The sequence below is a fragment of the Tupaia chinensis genome, unplaced genomic scaffold (assembly GCF_000334495.1).
Source record: "Tupaia chinensis unplaced genomic scaffold, TupChi_1.0 Scaffold000355_1, whole genome shotgun sequence".
Lineage (NCBI taxonomy): Eukaryota > Metazoa > Chordata > Mammalia > Scandentia > Tupaiidae > Tupaia > Tupaia belangeri.
The window spans coordinates 12,650,484-12,655,949 of record NW_006159850.1 but is presented as its reverse complement, the minus strand read 5'-3'; positions in this window follow the sequence as shown (position 1 = coordinate 12,655,949).

Here is a 5,466-nt window from a genome sequence, read left to right as displayed (position 1 = left end):
AGTTAAGTAGACAAGGAAGACATTGTATGTTATGGGACCCTCAGGAGCCATGCCTTTGAGTTGGTGAGCGATTTTGGGCGCGCACACACACACACACACACACACACACACACACACACACACACACACAAACCCAGTATGAGTTTCAAGCGGCCGGGTTCAGGACTCGAACCGTCGTTGACCATGTGAAAGTTCAGTGCATTAACCACACACCACCTGCTGGTCACACCCAGTGTGTATTTCAAACTGTCAATGCTGGGATTCCAACCATGGTCAGTCATGTGGGATCTGGTTCCCTTTGCACAGGGCTTAACTGTTGCACTATTAGGCCAGCCTTCCACTTTGTGGTTTTATTTCAATTCTGTAACAGAGAATTAGATTTTACTAATGCCAAAGATCTCTGTATATTGTGTTATTTTCACACATTTGTGACTGAGAACTGACTCAGTGTTTCCATAATGTTCTCCCATTTCATACCTTCAAAGGCAGAGTCGTCCAAGGTCTCTCGAATCAGTTCAGAACTTCTGGATGTTTGCTTCAAGAATTTTCTAATGGTTATTTTATTTTAGCATTTATCTATATGGCCTCCTGGCTCCCTCTTCTAATCACAGCCTTTGTTTTTACTTGAAAAGGAAAGTTTTTCCTTTAAAAAATATACCTTTTTGGGGACCAGTAGTTAGCGTAATGCTATGTCGCTGGACTCCCATGTAGTCGACCGCGGTTCCTGTTCCAGACCCCGTGGCATAAAACTCACACCAGGCACATGTGCGTGTGAGCCCAAGATCCCGAGAGGAGAATGGAGGAGAAGGGATTTCGTTGTGGCCATCCCCCATGGGAGGTGATTACTCGCTTTCTGTCTCTCTGTCTCTTGTCTCTTTCTGGTGAGCGCATATGCACCTATAGCAAAAACCTCTCCCCCCCAAAAAAAGGGTATGTATATTTTTTGGGGGGGTAAGAGGTTTAATTTATACCCTTCTTTCTGTATCAGTGATTGACATTCTCTGTGAAGTCTTTCTTGCAGAGCTACATCTGGCTGTGTGCTGGTCCCTCAGTATCCATGTCTACAGACCTCTTCAACATTTGAAACTCATCCTGCATGTTTTATAAGTCTGTTAATATTATTCACTATGCCATTTTTCTTCCTGACTCACCTCCTTGACTAACCACCCCCACAAGGAAGGTGTTCAGCATCCTTAGAACATTCAATAAGCTAATAACAATGACCTGATAGATAAGGAAGGTGATGGGTGCACATTATCAAAGCAGATCAGAGTAGCTAACGGGCATGATAAACTGGGAAAAGACACCAAAAAGTAGTTAAGTAGACAAGGAAGACATTGTATGTTATGGGACCCTCAGGAGCCATGCCTTTGAGTTGGTGAGCAGAGGATCTTTCCTGTGAGGTGTGCACTAAGCTGTTCCACATGCAAGGTCATATACACATGTGTTGGACTAGGACAGAATGACCAGCTCAGTAAATGGAAGCAGAAATCTTGAGTCCAATTTCTGACACCACTGACTTCCTGACAGTGAGATGGTAAACAATCATCTTTATTCCTCAGTGTTTAATGCTACTTGCAAATAGATATTTTTATTTTTCATTCACTGTCTGTCTAGCCTATCTCACCAAGTTCAATAGCTTTAAATACTTCTCTCCTGACTTTGAAACTCATGGAGCTATTCACTTACTCTACATCTTCACTTGGATGTGTCTCTTGGACATCTCATACTTGATATATCTAAAACCAAACTTCAAAAAATAATTATTTTGTTATTATCATGTGTTTTTTTTTTCACATCAAATCACAAGAGAGAGAGAGAGAGAGAATGTGAGAAAACAAGCTGCCAAGTCTAGGACTCAAACCTCAGTTGGCTATGCAGTATGTCCAGCACCTCAACTACCACCTGCTGGCCCCCTAAAACCAAACTTGAAATTCTCACTCCCCAATTTGTCTCCACCCTATTTCAGTAAGTGGGAATTTCATCCTTCAAAAACATTGGTTGTGAGTGCCAGCAGGTGGCATGATGGTTGAGGTTGCTGGATTCCCACATGATCAACCACAGTTCAAATCCTGGACCAGGCAGCTTGCTTTCTCACTTTCCTTCTTCCTTTCATTCTGTCTCTCTCTGGTCAGCTCATGTGTCTGGTAGTGAACTGAAAAATAATAATGATAATAAATAAAATGAAATAATTTTTAAAAAAACATTGAGTTTGACTTATCTCCTATACTTTCATCCAATCTATCAGCAAATTTTTTCAGCTTTACCTTCAAAATATATTCAGAATTGGGAACCAGCAGTTAGCATAATGGCTATGTCTCTGGACTCCCACGTAGTCGACCGCAGTTTGCGTCCCGGACCCGGTGGCCTACAACTCACGCTGGGCGTGTGTGTGTGCGTGCCCAAGATCCTGAGAGGAGAATGGAGGAGAAGGGATTGCGGCATGACCATCCCCCCTGGGGAGTGATTTCTTGCTTTCTGACTCTATGTCTCTCTGGCGAGCACACGCACCCTATAACCTCTCAAAAAAAATATATATATATATTCAGAATACAGCTGCTTCCTATCAACGCCACATACAACAGTGGACTAATCCATCATCATCTTTCAACTGGATTATCATAATAGCTCCTGCCATTTCCCTACTTCTACCCTCAGCCCCCCACAGTCTACTGTCTACACAGAAGCTAGCCTGATCATTTAAAAAGCAAAGTTAGATCATGTTACACTTCTGCTTAAAACCCTCCACTGACTTTTCATGTTATTCTAAGTAAAATTCAAAGTTCTTCACATGGAATTCAAAGCTCAACATAGTTTCTAGATCTCTTTGATTTCATGTCCTAACACACTCCCCCTTGTTTCCTTGCTTATTCAGCCCCAACCACAGGGGCTCCTTAGTGTTCTTAGAATTCATGAGCGTAGTGTCACACCTCTAGTTTGTAACTATATTCACATATTTTCTCATGGTGAACGAGAATGGCACTTACTATATACAAAAACAAGATATTTACTTGCAAATACGTGTGTGTGTGTGTGTGTGTATATATGTATGTGTATATATATACACACATTTAAAAATAGGGAGCATGGGCTTGCCTGAGAGAGACCGTGGGAAGAAAAGTGAAAGTGAAAACCACCTCCTGGGGAGGATGGCCATGACACAATCCCTTTCCTTCTACTCTCCTCCCGGAATTTTGGACATACACGCACATTCACTCAGGATGATTTTCAAACCACCAGGTCTAAGACTTGAACTGTGGTTGGCCATGTGGGAATCCAACACCTTAACCACCATGCCACCTGCTGGCCTGATATATTTTTTGTCTTGTCCCACTAGAATGCCAACACTGTAAGGATGTTGTCTATATGTTCACCGTTTTTCTCCAGCACTGGGCATAGTACTCTTGTATGCAACAACACTAATTTCTAAGTGTGAAATGCAAGGGATATAACAAAAAAAAAGAACTATTTTAATTAATTAATTAATTTAGTATTTCTTTGAAAGATTTTATTTATTTATTTGGAGAACTTTTTGCTACAGGGTGTGTGTGTTCACCAGAAAGAGAGAGACAGAGACACAGAAAACAAGAAATCACTCCCTGGGGGGGATGGCCATGACGCAATCCCTTACTCTCCATTCTCCTCTTGGGATCTTGGGCACAGACACACATGCGCCCCACGTGAGTTTAAGCCACGGGGGTCGGGACTTATACATGGGAGTCCAGCGACATAACCATTATGCCATCTGCTGGTCCCTCATTCACTTATTTTAATTTGACCAGAGAAAGACAGACAGACAGAGAGAAGGAAAGTGAGAAAACAAGCACAAGGTCTGGGACTCAAACTGTGATTGGCCACGTGGGAGTGTCCAGCGCCTTAACCACCACACTACCTGCAGGCCCTATTATTAGTTTTTAATTCACCAGAGAGAGACAGAGAGCGAGAGAGGGAAAGTGAGAAAGCAAGTCTTCAGGTCTGAGACTCAAATTATTATTGGCCATGTGGGAGTCCAGTGTCTCAACTACCATGCCACCTGCTGGCCCCATGGAAAGGATTTTTTAACTTCATTAAAAACAAATATCTAGGGGCTAGCAGGTGATGTGGTAGTTAAGGTTCTGGACTCCCACATGACCTGCCTTGGACAAGTCTTGGACCTGGTGACTTGCTTTCTCATTTTCCCTCTCTGTCTCTCTCTGGTGAGTGCACATGCCCTGTAGCAAATTTAAAAAATAATGATAAATAAAATTAAATAATTCTTTAAACAAATATCTATCTTGGTTGCTCAGACACACAATCCTTTTTCCTCTGTTCTCCTCTCATAGGATCTTGGGCATGCACGCACACACGCCAAGCGTGAGTTTGAAGTGGTTGGGTCCAGTACTTGAACCATGGTCAACTATGTGAGAGTCCAGCGATGTAACCATTATGTCATCTGCTGGTCCCCAGACACACAATCTTTACATAACAAAAATACTTTTAGAATGGAGCTAGATTCCACAGCATCAATCAGGAATTTCAAATGCAGGAAATGAAGAATGATAATGTTCAATCACTTTGGCCTTCTGTGTGCATCAGTATCACAGCCATGTGCAAAAAGTCATGTGTCCAATTAAGTGAATATTCTCTTTATATGTTCACCAGCTCATAAACAGATGGTGACCAAGAGCAGATGGCGCGAATGACTCTGTTGGGAAGAGAGGAATGACATCATTGATTGGAGAACCTCAAGGCATGTGCCCAGCAGGTGACACACACACGGCCCAGGCTGTGATTGCTAAACCACTCCCACAGCCAAATAAAGAAACTCATCTCATGACCGGCTCTCAGGGGAATTCTTCAAGCCTGAAAGTCACCTCTAATTCCTCCGCCAGTTAAGGTTAAAGGGTCTCTTGGTGATCAGTGATGTGACACTCCTCGAATATTTATTCATTCAAATGTTTATTCATGAGTAAAGGAAGAAAATGGGACTTGTTTAAATTCAGTGTCTAGGTCCGAGGTAACCTCTTTGGGCTGACCCCAATATTGGACCTCGGGATTATCATCAGGACCCTTCCACACAGTGTCCTCAGATTAGCTGGGCCCCCAACCTGTCACCACTCCAGACAATACTCTCCAAACTGTCAATGCCCTAAATTGCCCTCCTGCTTCTGCAAACCATCAGAGACCCCGCTTCTTTCACGCATACTCCCAAATACCCTTCCAGTCACTGTGCCCCATCCGCCTTCCCCCGTTAACAGCCCGCAGTAAGAGTCCTATACTATCGACCCCAAACCCGAGCCCCTACTAACAGCCCCGAGAGCCGACTCCTGCCACCAATTCCGCGGACATCCCTTCCCGGAGTCGCCGATGGTCCTCACAGACGCCCGGTGGCTAACGTCGTCGTCGCCTGTCCCGGCGTAATCCTCCGCCCCGCCTTCCTCGGCCCCGCCCCTTTACGTGCGTCTCCGCCCCTTGGCGCGGCGTCTC